General features: G+C 41.0%; 1 protein-coding gene across 8 annotated transcripts in view; it reads left to right on the forward strand.

The window, feature by feature from the left end:
• slc8a2b (solute carrier family 8 member 2b) overlaps window positions 1–14,334 on the forward strand; it is a 129,479-nt gene that overhangs the window by 35,997 nt on the left and 79,148 nt on the right. For 4 of the 8 annotated variants that reach the window (XM_067506860.1, XM_067506854.1, XM_067506852.1 and 1 more), the window contains one exon: window positions 3,383–3,420. The exons of 2 other annotated variants lie outside the window; for them this stretch is intronic. The gene's annotated coding sequence lies outside the window, so the exon portion shown is untranslated. The remainder of the gene's footprint in view (window positions 1–3,382; window positions 3,421–14,334) is intronic. 2 more of the 8 variants (XM_067506858.1, XM_067506855.1) reach the window with 2 other exon arrangements.

Consider the following 14,334-nt stretch of genomic DNA (forward strand, 5'->3'; position numbering starts at 1 on the left):
CCAATGCTAGTGGCGACGAGGAGCCTTAAAAAAATAAAATACATAAAATGCTGTTTTTCTAAACTAACAATGCTGCACAGAAAATGAACGACATTTACTTCAGTTTAACGAACTAAATAATTAAAGTCTGACACTCTGAGTTGCACTTTGCATTTTACTGCTGAAATTAACGTGTTCTAAATTGCAGATAACGTGTAGCATTAAATTATTTGAAAGCTTGTTTGTCACATAACCTACAATAGTGGACTTAGCAAGTCAAGTTCGACACAGACTTACATTACAGTTCTCTCCCATCATCCTGACTTTGATTTTCACCCAGAGGACCAAGAGCAGTGTAACATCACAAACACTGCTCTTGGCTGTAATTTCACCACAGTGATTTATTGCAGGTTCCCAAAAATAATTTCTCTACTATCCTACTTTGTGGTTCTTGCCTCTAGTCTTTGTGATGTTTGTTGTCTCTTAAACATCTCAGATAGGTCTCATAAAGAGGCGTTGGTGGCTGAATGGGTAGCGCATCGGGCTGGGGTGGAGACGGCTGCAGGTTCGAATCCCAGCCATCCATAAATCTTATTACATCACGATGACCTGGCAAATCTTTATTACAACAGCCCTTATGTCAGCTTTACTATGATCGCGTTACAGTCGGCTTTCTCGAGAGAGCTGACTTCTCTGACTAACCCGGTTACTCAAATCCATGTAAACGTGGTCATAGAGCATTTCTTCATTTGTTAGTCCGGGTGCTTCAGCTCTCTGTGTTTTCCACACTTTCATCTTTAAGACCTTTGAATTTCTCTCTCTCTCTCTCATTGTCAGCTTTTTCGGGCACACCGGTCAATAAAGTGATCTATACAGCCTTCTGCTCTAAAGAAAGAAGCCCTCATCACTATCTTAGGCACGTTTCAATAAACAGAAATGCAGACAGACAGACAGACAGACAGGCAGGCAGGCAGACAGACAGCCAGGGAGGCAGGGAGGCAGACCGACCGACAGGCAGACAGACAGACAGACAGACAGGGAGGCAGGCAGACAGACAGACAGACAGACAGACAGACAGACAGGCAGACAGACAGACAGACAGACAGGGAGGCAGGCAGGCAGGCAGACAGACAGACAGACAGACAGACAGACAGACAGACAGGCAAACAGACAGGGAGGCAGGCAGGCAGACAGACAGACAGACAGACAGACAGACAGACAGACAGACAGGCAGGCAGGCAGGCAGGCAGGCAGGCAGGCAGGCAGGCAGGCAGGCAGGCAGGCAGGCAGGCAGGCAGGCAGGCAGGCAGGCAGAGAGGTGAGTTAGTTAGTATCAGCATCAGCCACTTCATGTACAAATTCCCGCTTTGAAAGGTTGGATGCTCCATGTCTTAACATTGAATTTACCTGACAGGTTCTCGTTTAAAATAGATTTTAATATATTATTCACAACAATGTGAGGAAGCCCCAGCTGTTGGTGCTCCAATCATTCAAGTACTCAAGTCGCAAAGGATCTGAAGGAATTAAAGCTCTCGCTGATAAGACACTGAATCAGTGAGTCAGATGAGCATCTTGCATGTCAGCCACTATCATTAATGTGTGTGTGTGTGTGTGTGTGTGTGTGTGTGCACGAGTGAACATGGGTGAATGAGAAGCAACATTTCAAAGAGCGAAATAAGCAAACCATTTAAGCAGACCATTTTAATTGGCAGCTAGAAACACAGAAACACAAACACAACACTCAAGACAAGACTAAAAACCTCTGAGCTCCCTGTGCCTCTTATATTTACCACTGACATGATTCATAAGGTAAAAATAAACTTCTTAATCAATCTGAGCTTCTTTTAATTATTTGAGTTGCTCAGAGCATTTAGTGGTTTTGGTATTAAGGGATGCTGCTGTGTGCCAGGCCCATCTCTGAGGTTTGAACTTTACCGAGCATGTGACTGGCACACAGATTTCTTCAAGTTTGTTTTTGTGGCTAAACTTGAAAAATATGATTAAGAATCTTTGGGTTGTTAAACCTGCTGTAAAACCACGTTAACACTATGTGCATTCATAGTCTCAAATTGTTGTGTCTGTGTAATTTCAGACAGATCAGTTGGCCTGATTTATTACCCAAATAATTAACATAATAATTACCCGAATCATTTTCTCCCGAATCATTTTCTCCCGAATCATTTTCTCCCAGGCAAACAGTTTCCTTTTTGCTATGTCAGAAATGTTCTTTGGTTGTTATACAGTGGGAGCAATCCACTGTCTGATGTGTCACACAGCCAGCTTGTTTTAATGTCATTGAACTTTTTATATGACATTTTTTCTGCATGTTGATTTGGCACACGTTTAACGCCGGATCTCCTTCCTGACGCAACGCTCTCCAATTTCCCCCGGGCTTGGGACCGGCACTGCACGGCTGGGGATGGAGATGGGCTGTTGGAGGCTCAGTGTCTTTCCCAGGCACTCTTTGGCATGTGTTCGGGACGAGCGGGCGCCTTATGGTCGGCAGGTGGCCTCTCGACCAACTGAGCCACTGCTGCCCTTTGTGTGCAAATTGTAGAATATCAACTGCAGCAGAACTTTCCTGGAAAACAAACAAGAATAATTTATATCTTCCACCCACCTGTGGCTCCATATTATCAATTTTCTCCTAATGTTCTGTCGTCACTGTAAAAACACAGAAATGAAAACCAGCTTTCTGTTTTTGTCACCGTTAGGCCAGAGACACAAGTTGAAATCGAAGAAATACCTATGAGCCAATGCAACTTATTGTTCTTTTGGCTAATGTTGCCTTCATCTGAGCCAAAAAGTGTCACTTGAATGCACCGTGAAGACTATAGCCAACAGCCAGGCCCATGTGGGTGAGGGGAAACAAGTCTCCATGCAGCAGGTGGCATTTAGTATTCATCATTAAGAAACAGACCACAGATAGAAACTGTTAACAAAGCAGCGTTTGCTAACCATTTTTCCACAGATGGCCATTGTCAATCTCCTAATGGAGCGTTCAGATGGGATGAGAGTGAATCGGGAAGAGTTTGCCGTTTGTACTACCATTTTCCAGATTGTGCACTTATTTCCTAAACCACCAATCGGACTTCAAAGCTGAATCTGCTGAAAAGCCGCTGACAAGGCTCCAACACTGTAGGTCAAACTGCAAAAACTAGTGTGACAGACTGCTTGCTGTGACCTTTGGCCTTTGGACTTTTTGGATTTAATTTTAGTTACATTTCTATTGAACAGACACAACCAGGGACTTTGCATTCAGTGTGAGCTCCACATCATATTGTGTGAGCAGAGAATTCACAGTTTGTTGTCTATAAAACCTGCAATGTGAATTTACAGGATAAAGAAATCACAGCCCTACTTAATTATGTTCACAATATTAACTTAACCTTAACTTTTTCAGGGCAGCTGAACCTCCATGACCTGGTGAGAGCAGTTTGTGTGAGTAAACTCTCTTTGAGCACTTGGGACACATTCACACTGATGATGCTATTGAACTAAAAAGCACGCACACACATAAAAGCTGGCACAGGTGGTTTATGCATGAGCACATGTTTCATCAAAAGGAAACCAGCAACACACACACACACACACACACACACACACACACACACACACACACACACACACACACACACACACACACACACACTCTCTCATTGAGGAAGGCCTTTCCCTCTCTCTCACTGTGCTTCTAACATCTGGCTGCTGTCATCCACTGCTAGTACTGATGTGTGTGTGTGTGTGTGTGTGTGTGTTGAACAGTTGTTCACCCATTAGCCACATTCTCTGTGACTTTGTGTTCCATATATACAGTAAATGTGCATGTGTGTGACTCCGACTCTGGTGAGCTCTGAATACGCGCAGGTGTGTTTTTCATGCTCACTGTGTTTATATGTGTGATTGTGTGTTCATGTGTGTTCATGTGTGTTCATGTGTGTTCATGTGTGTCTCCTCAGGGCTTCACGTGTAAAGCAGCATTTATCAAACTGACAAAGACCATTACCTCCCTGTCTTTAGCATTTGTCTCCAACTTATTCTTTCTGTCCTTGGTGCTTCTACTTTCTTTGTCACAATGTCTCCTCTCATTTCCCACTAACTTAACTCTGATGTCTTTGTACCCAACTCTTAAAAACCCGCAGCGTTTGCACAGTCTTAATGCAGCATTTTTGGGGTATTTAGGATGAAACAATTGTGCGAAGGCATTTGCCATTTTGGTGCAGAAGCAAGTGATGCATCCACCATGTTGTTGCCTGGAGCTAAAATGGCTGCACTGTTACCGAACACCTGCCTCCGTGTGTGTGGCCCCTGGGGATAAACGGCCTACATGAGGCTTTGCAGTTGTACAGTAAGAAAAATATTGTCTGGTATCATACACACAGTATTACACAGTATATTATTCAAGTACCCAAAATACCCAAAAGGGTGTGTACATTTATTCAATTATATTTCCTCCCGCATGTGCACCCTTTGGTTTTTAGGCAGATGAAGATAAATAATAACGATGATAAACATAAATAGCATTAAATGAATACTGGAAAACATTTGCATCATAGAGATTTGCAAATTGCTGTCTCACATTTTAAAATCCTGTTTCCTCTCTTCCACGTATCCATCCCAACAGTGGGGGTCAGGGTGGATAGGTGGCGTGTGACCATTAGAGCCATTGCCTAATTATGAAATGCATCAGGGAGCTGTCCTACTGGGAGCAGGTAACAGGTGTGGTAACAGATGATCATAGCTTTTAATGGGACAATGTCATCAGAAACAGCACACCTGGATCAAAAAGGCAGTTTTCCTCTGGCACTAAAGATCAGTTATTTTACCACTTCCCTCCCCCTCCCTTTCTTTTGTCTCTGGCACCATCAGCACAGTTCAGACATGGCATGAGTTATAGTTCTGACTGCAGTGCTCACCTGTAATGACGTGGGCAGCCATCCAGTGGCACACAATTCTGTTTTTAGAATAATTAACCTGCCATTGCAGTGATTTATCAAGTTATTTCTTTTTCTCTCCCCCCAGTTCTTTTCCCCCCAGTGTTGCCAGGCTGAATTACTCTGTTTTCATTTACACCATTATCACATTGCATTTTTATTACACTTTATTAGCTCTGAACAACACTTCATAGACTTTATCTTGTTTAGTAGAAATGTGTATGTTTGTGCCAGATTGTGAGATGTGTGTGTGTCATTAGTCTCATTCGTGGCTGCTGTTTTATTGACCCCATAAGGGTCGAACAGATGCAAACTCAGAACTCGTCTGCTGTTTCTTTATAGTTGCTGTTCCTCTATCAGTGTTTTCTCATCGAATATTCTCAGCCAGCATATTGCATGTTAAACTGCACTTATACTCAAAACATGGCAACTTTATGTATGCAGACAGGAATGGAAAACCCTCATCCATCATTTTTCACATTCTTTTTTTTTCCTTTCGTCTGTTCCCTTTCAGGAGTCACCACAGTGAATCATGTGCCTCCATCTAACCCTGTCCTCTGCATCCTCTTCTCTCACACCAATTAACTTCATGTCCTCCCTCACTACATCCAGAAATCTCCTCTTTGCTGCAGACCCACCTCCACCTTGAACTCCTGTCCCACCTACAGCACCTCACCACTGTCTTACAGCTCTCATACATGTCCTGCACCACTCTAACATACTTCTCTGCCGCTCCAGACGTCCTCATACAATACCACAGCTCCTCTCTCTGCACCCTGTCATACTCTTTCTCTAAATCTACGAAGACACGATGCAACTCCCTCTGACCTTCTCTGTACTTCTCCATCATCATCCTCAAAGCAAATACTGCATCTGTTGTTCTCTTTCTAGGCATGAAACCATATTGCTGCTCACAAATGTTCACCTCTGCCCTTAGTCGAGCTTCCACTACTCTTTCCCACAACTTCATTGTGTGGCTCATCAGCTTTGCCATCTTTTTCTTTTCAATCTCAGCCATAAATATAAACTTTATTTTTTAAATCAGTCATCGTGCATTGTGTGCAAAAAGTGAAAACAGCTGGATAAAGAGAAGCCTTTTTCTACATGCCCCAGCCTTCCTTCCCATGCATCTCCCTAATCATTAAAGCATTGCTTGCCAGAGGCTTTTTATATTCCCCTTTTGTCTTCAGTGCCTCTGTGTGTAAAATATAAATCGTTGAGCTCAGGGGGATTAAAACCCATAACATTGTTACCTCCTAACTATACCAATGTCTTGGTGCTGCATCTTCAACCTGAAGGCCCACAGTCCAATCCGGTACTGAGCACTGAACAACACACATTGATACACACTAATAGACCCTGATACACTTGTAGCTTTAGGTTCCTGAAGGAAAATGATTGACTCATGATCAATATTTCTCCATTAGAAAGACCTTACATGCCTCATGTGTGGAAATGACCAAATCAATAGCTCGAGCGTAGGTTTCTGACTTGTTAATCATAGTATTGGATTTCTGTCTTTCCAAAACTCTCATTTATTTTCCTGTTTGAAAGTTTTACCTTTTTAAATCCAGGTTTATGTTAAAATACACACACAGATTATTATTAACTTGCAAAATCTGTTTTGTTTGTAGAGTATGTTCCCAAATAGGTGATTTCTTCTTACTGTTATAGTAAATAGTCAAGCGATAGCGGGGGATGGAATAACTCACCTTATTTGTTGTGAAGGTAGAAAAGCGCTATATAATTGCAGAACATAAATCATTTACATAAACTTATTCTTAGTGCAGTAGGTCAATAAAACACACAGCTAAATAATCCTAAATTAAACAATTACCCCAAACCCCCAGTTACTGTTTAGAAGATGATCATTTTCTCATTTTTCCAAGCTCTTTGGATGTTGTGATATATTTTTTATGGTGTTACAACACACACATTTTCTCATTATAACTAGATACTGTTCTTGCTATTACGACATACAGTGTTTTCTCTTTATTTGTTCGCACTAATTGTAGCACTATTTGTCTATTCCCAAGGCCTGGTTCTGGTCTATGAAGTGCTGCCACTTGATCACTAACGGGGAAAACAAATCTACCCTCATATTGCCGCTGAGGTTACATTGTGTGTTGTGCCTGTGATATGATGTGCTGTTATAAAGAGTTTCCCATAACAAAGCGGGGAATTGGTATCTTTACAAAAAGAACAATGATTTTTGTTAGAATGAGAAGTTTTATGTTACTAATTAAAACAAAATGAAGGTGGTAGTGATGCACTGGCATAAGTATATACAGATCTTCACGTGGCTTTATGATGTGTGTGAGGAGATGCTATGAATCCACAAAGATGACTTCAGGGAGAGCGTCACTGTCTGCTCTGAATGTCTGTCTAATCTGTCTGAGGACAAACAAATACTTTCATACATGATGTCGACCTACAAACCTTTTCGGTCAGAATTTCTTTGCATGCTGATTTGTTATTTCTTGTCTCTTTCTCTTTGGAAATGGAAGCTTTTCCATTCCTCTCTCCAGCTGATCCTTCTCCAAAAGAGTCTGCAGATGTGGAACAAACTTTGCTGACTGGATCCAAACATTTGCTTTATGCTAAGAGTAGGAGATGGAGAATACAGGAAGTGATTATACGGCATTCGGAGCAAGACCAAACCCATGAGACAAGACTACATGATAAATGTCTGGTCTAACCATTTTTTAATTTAATTTTTTGTCATTGCTGAGCGGAGTCGGGAGGGAGAGATGCTTGAGGCTTAGCAGGAAAAAATAACTCACAGACACCATCAGATAATTTGCGATAGCATTAATGTGTGTGACAAGATTTTACAGCATATTTCACCTTTAGCATGCAGGAAAAAAAAAGTCTTGTAAACTAATCTAAGTTTGCGTAACTTTCCACAGGTAGATGATTTTTTTGTCTCCCATGTTTACGTGTAACTGTGTCATAAGGGTTTTACATGAGTGTGTGTGCAGGACAACATGCTGTGGACAAGCTGATGTGTGGCAGGATGAAGGGAGATTAAACAGTACGATGTTGCTTGTTATTTGAAAATGGAATCCAACTTTAAAAAACCACAAAGTGACAGTGTAGACATTATCAGACATCATCAAACTGAAAATGATGTCTGCCTAAACACAGACACAACAACAAGTAAAAATAAAAAGCCAGGAAGCAGCATCGTCTGTGAGCCATGCTTCCAAAATAAGTCCAAAGTAGATGAGAAAACTGAATATTGATCCGTTTTATTTATACATGCATTTACAGTAACCCAGGCTCCTAAGTGCATGTAAATCTGGCCCCAAGGATCAGTGCAGTGCTATCCTGCATTTCTGGCATAGTGGCCAGTGGCAGTATTGGAGCCTGGTCCTGGCAGAGGGAGGTGTGTGTTGGATGTGTAAGAGCTAGAAGAATATCAGCAGATATCAGCCAATGCAATTGAAGTCAAAATCCATTAATAGGCAGATCACTACTACAGAGACCCTTAGTTCACTGGCTGTTCAGAAGTGTTAGAGTGTATGTAACAAACTTTGTATTGAACCCTGTTCCTCTACCAACATGCAGAGAACATGACGCTCAGACAGCCTCTGTCCTGTAGGCATTCAGAGGGGTGTGTAACAAAGAAAAAGGAGATGGCGATAATCACACCCAGCATTCTGCCGTCTCACTTCAGCACCGCTGGTTGCTCACAGGACAGTCAGAGAGAAATTGTCAGACATCCTAATCTGACGTGGTAAAGCCACTGGCAAAGTGGAGGTTTCTGAAGCTGTTCAAGCATTTGACAAACACTTCAGATGTAGTGTGCTTCTGCCTTATCAGCTCAAGAAGACCCTTCTCTTTTTGACGTAAGAGGAAAGAAAAGGACAATGTTCCAGCGGTGATGCAACAAAACTTGTTCAGTCTGTGTTTTTAGTTTTGGGCCGTCCAGACATGGATGTTTTTCATCGAGGCTCGATGGAAAAACTAACTTTTACAGCTGACACCTGCTTTCGTTTTGAGGTGAAGAAATACAGATTTCGATAAACTGCTGTCCTGCAGTGAGACTAAAGCTGGATGTTCATGAGAAAGTTTCTAGTTTCCCCTATTCGCTCTCCTTCACTTTGTTTCCTCGCAGACTATTAGACTGTAAATTGCTTCTTGTTATAATCTTTTTCTCTTTACTCTCATATTTGTCATGCTCGTTCTTCTTTTACCTCTAATTCGCCTGCTTTCTCTCCCTCCATCTCCCTCCATCTAATCCCTTATCTGTTTGTTCTTTTTTCTTTGTTCCTTTCATCTACTACCTTTTACCTTTTTCCCGTTTTACCTCCCATTGTCTTTCACTTTTTCCTGCAGCTGCAGTGTTTCTCTTTCTCCCTTCCTTTTCTTTTCCCCTCTGAAGCCCTTCAAACGATGGATTTCCGTCTGCATTGCTGATTTGTCATACTCTGTTTGCTGCTACGTCATTCTGACCTGGCTTTGATTTTTTTTTTCTGGGATAATGATCAAAAAATCCCTCCAACATCTTTCAGAGAGATTAATAAATGAAAGAAAATGCATTTAACATAAGAGTTGCTTCAAAATCCAAATATCTGCTGTCCTTTTAATGTGAGTGAGTCATCAAACTGCGTGGTAAGTTAGATTTCAGTTTTATCAAATGTTGTAATTAGTACACGTTGTCATGCCCCTGAAAGGCTGGTTTCACTCGGGCTCTGCTGTGTCCCTGGATTCATTCGTTTCTGTAAAACAGGCCTGAACGTTTAAAGGATAATCTGCAGAGTGAAATTACATTGTTCAGTATTGCAGTGATGATGTGACTTTGGATAAATAAAAAGTGCATGTTAGCTCGTCTGTTACTAAGCCTTTTATAGGTACAATGCATCATGTAGCCCAAATGATTTCAAACAGCAGGAATAAAATTTAAAAAACGGTGCCGACATTAATCAGTGGGTAAAGTTTAAGAAGAATTAATAATATAGAATCATAATCATCACTGAATGATCTTCTGTCCTTCTCTGCTTCTACTGATATGATTTACTACTGAGTGAGTACAGCTGTTGGGGGAGGGGGCTGCTGTGTGAGAGAGGGGGTCCATCAGAACTCGATCAAAGTACTGCAGTTGTACGTATGTATGTCTGTGTATGTCTGATAGACCAAAGTTGCTATTCAGACACTTTTTAAAAATGTCTTTATCACGAAGTCTGATATCGCAATGACGAGGAAAATACTACGGGATTAACCTGTCAGCAGTGCAGTAACTTCCAACTGTGTAATACTCAGAAGGTTTGGAATTATTTGCTTTATGAACATGCAACTACACCTGTTTTGATTTGTTTCAGTAATTCTCCAGGCAAAAATAATGAACATTTGCTGCGTCCAAATTCTCAAGGATTTGATGCTGTTTTCCTGTCTGCGTCAGGGACAGTCATGATGACATCATCACGTTGTTCCAACACCATGATGTGGCCTCAGCTTGTAAATCATTTCTGCTACAATATACACTAATTGAGAACACATTGCTTAAAAACATAGCCTGTATGCCAGCTGTGTGTGTGTGTGTGTGTGTGTGTGTGTGTGTGTGTGTGTGTGTGTGTGCGTGTGTGTGTGTGTGTGTGTGTGCACCCTGGGCCTCTTGTTTCAGCCCAGAAAAGCTGACATTTGATATACAACGTGATTACCAGGGAGCGGAGGTGGTGGTGTTTGGGTATTTATTAAGCCCACAAACATGCGCTCACGCACACTCACACCCACACCCACACACACACACACACACACACACACACGCACATACACACACACACACACACACACGCACATACACAGGACCATTAGCTAGCATGGAGAAAAGACAGGCCGATTGTAATTACAGAAGGCTGCTGGTGGTGGGAGATGGATGGCTCTTACTCACAGACACACACATCAGTACACACATTGTTTTTTGGTTATTATTTGTTTGTTTGTTTGTTTTTTAAATAGATTGTGAAGTGGATGTCACGTGGTGTTAACTGTTGGGAACGCGGGCGCCATCTTGGGATTCGTGTCTTCTGGAAGTAGAAATAGTTCTAACGTGTCTGTGTTCGGTGAGAGGGGCCCAGAACGTGCACTGCTACATGCTTGGTGGCTCTTGTCTTTGTGGAGTGTTCAAGAGCCACTTGATGGCCTTGACTCAGCAGTTGGTCTTTGTCCCTGCTAGTTTGTTACTGTTGTCATGGTTTGTCATGGCCCTGAAGCTAAAAGGAAAAAACATCACTGGTCCAGCCAATAGTTTTTTTGGAGACAGACACCAAGAGAAGCATTGTATTATTGTATTATTGTATTACTGTATTATTCCCCTGAAGGAGTTTTTCCCCAGTCACAGCATGTAGTCGGATTTAAAAAAGAATACAAACAAAAGTTAGAGAAAACATTTAGCTTAGCGACACTATTGAAGTTTCATATGAGCTTCAGATGAAGGTCAAAGTGAACAAAGGCGTATTGATCTTGTCCCTCATTCGGGTTTTGTGGTCTGGCTTCAAAGTGTGGAGAGTAGGAAACTTTAACTTTCTCTCAATCCTCAAACGGCTTTTTGAGGTAGTGAGCGCAGACCAAGACCAAGTGTCCTCACAAACTTACAAATCGAGGACACCTTGATCCCCGTCTCTCACAGTCCACATGTCAAAGTGTCCTTAAGCAACACATCAAAGCCTAAGTTGCTGCTGGGCATCTCTTAAACAGCTGAGGAGGAGGAAGAGAAGCGACTCACTTTAAGTCTGAAACTTGCCTGTGGTTTGCTTTTTTCTCAGTATCTTGTTGTTCCATCCTTTCTCAGCTCAGTCAGACAGTTGTGTTTCATTTGTGTTCCTCCATAGTTTTTTTTAATTTTTGCATTTGCACATCAGCACAGAGCAACAGTGAGACCATTTGTAGATTTTGTAGTACTTGCAGTTACCGTGGCCTTATGTTGTAGTAGAAGTACATCCGTGATGGGTTTGATGAGACACACTGAACTCATTTCATTATCACAGAGCTGCTGTTAAATCGTTTGAATCTTTCTGACACTTGATGCTACTTTGAGAAATTGCGGATTGAATGTAATTTAAGGCACACGTGCACAACGATCAGCCAGTCGGTAGCTTTCATATGTGCATGTACACCTGGGAGCAACATATGTGCAAGAAGGCTTTTTCACACACTTTCTTTTTTTAGAGAGATAAACCTGGCAGTTGACGTTGCCAACAGTTTTCATGATTTAGTTCTTTTACATCAATTCAGCATCTATTTGAAACTCATTAAATGGATTTGCTGCTTTAAAGCTCTTGGCTTACAACCGAACACTTTATTTTAATGGCATTCGTGCATGTGTAGCTCTCAGTCACGCACGAAAGGTAACGTTTGTTTATCATTCAGAATTTCCCCATGAATATGGCAAAAAAAAAATCATTTGACTTCATTTATATAGTGCTAATTCACAACATGGTCGTCCTAAGGCACTTTACATAAAGATAGGAAAATACATTTTTCTGTTTGTGTTGTCTGTATTCTTTAACTTTCTATTTCAGGTCCCATTATGCAGATTCAGTAACACAATCCGTTTGTCACAGAGGCCTTTGGCTCTACATACAGCTGAAAGCCCAGCCTCAATTCTCAAATGTATTTACACAGGACACAGGGCTGTATCAAAGCAGTGCTGCCGACGTTAACACTCTGAAAAATGATCGATATTAGATAAGAAGACTCCAACACACACGCACAATGAATGAGTTGCTGTAACAGAAAGCACTATGATTAATGGTCCTTGAATGACATGTTACTTTACACACAAAGACACACACACACACACGCACACACTTTGTGCACACAGAAAATGCAAGATCTAAGTGTCACATGTGTTGGATGCAGAGATGGATAATGGCAAGTCGCCTTGAAGCTTAGTGCGTCATAAAACCATCCAATGTATTACACGCAGTCGTGCCTGATTTAGTCTACAAATGAATTCTGCACTGATGGGGAATGTCACCAGTCTGCACAGGCTGATTGTGAGGCTGCTTTGGTCTTTGCTTGATTATTCTATTATAGGCAGTGATGGATGCTTATATAACATTAGAATTTGTTTTTTCAAGAAAAATGACAAAACATGAAAAACTAAATGATTTATATGATGTTAGCAGTTGGACCTTTGATAAGAACATGCAACAAACTCACATTTACAAGATGTATTGCAAAGGGACCAAAGACGTCCTGCACATTGTCACTTCATGAATTTATTACCGTATGGACGTGTCCGTAAACAGGGGAAGCAGAGAATGACGAGAGTGATTAAGTTATTTATCGAGTTACCACTGTACCTCCACATTTTTGCTTTTCTGTCTGTTTTCTTTTCCCCTACATTTTACGAGGTTTACGTTAGTTTATCTTTGTTATGTCAGGCTGTTCTGTAAAAGTATTCTTCTGAGCTTTTAAATTCATCCCTCCCTCCCAACCAGCCAAACAATCGGAAATTTAAACATTCCCGCTGTATCAAGAACTTAAGACAGTAAGTTATGCACAAAATGTAAAATGTCGTGTGCAAATCAGCGTTTTTAGGCTGCATTGTGTATCGTTTAGTACAGTTTGTAGTACAGTACAGTTTGTAGTACAGTACAGTCTGTAGTACAGTACAGTTTGTAGTACAGTTAGTTTGTAGTACAGTACAGTCTGTAGTACAGTACAGTTTGTAGTACAGTACAGTTTATAGTACAGTACAGTCTGTAGTACAGTACAGTTTGTAGTACAGTACAGTTTGTAGTACAGTACAGTCTGTAGTACAGTACAGTTTATAGTACAGTACAGTTTGTAGTACAGTACAGTCTGTAGTACAGTACAGTTTGTAGTACAGTTAGTTTGTAGTACAGTACAGTCTGTAGTACAGTACAGTTTGTAGTACAGTACAGTCTGTAGTACAGTACAGTTTATAGTACAGTACAGTTTGTAGTACAGTACAGTCTGTAGTACAGTACAGTTTGTAGTACAGTACAGTCTGTAGTACAGTACAGTTTATAGTACAGTACAGTTTATAGTACAGTACAGTCTGTAGTACAGTACAGTTTGTAGTACAGTACAGTTTGTAGTACAGTTAGTTTGTAGTACAGTACAGTTTGTAGTACAGTACAGTCTGTAGTACAGTATAGTTTGTAGTACAGTTAGTTTGTAGTACAGTACAGTCTGTAGTACAGTACAGTTTGTAGTACAGTACAGTCTGTAGTACAGTACAGTTTGTAGTACAGTACAGTTTATAGTACAGTACAGTTTGTAGTACAGTACAGTTTGTAGTACAGTACAGTCTGTAGTACAGTACAGTTTGTAGTACAGTTAGTTTGTAGTACAGTACAGTCTGTAGTACAGTACAGTTTGTAGTACAGTACAGTTTATAGTACAGTACAGTCTGTAGTACAGTACAGTTTGTAGTACAGTACAGTTT

Source organism: Channa argus, chromosome 6, assembly GCF_033026475.1.
Source record: "Channa argus isolate prfri chromosome 6, Channa argus male v1.0, whole genome shotgun sequence".
Classification (NCBI taxonomy): Eukaryota; Metazoa; Chordata; class Actinopteri; order Anabantiformes; family Channidae; genus Channa; species Channa argus.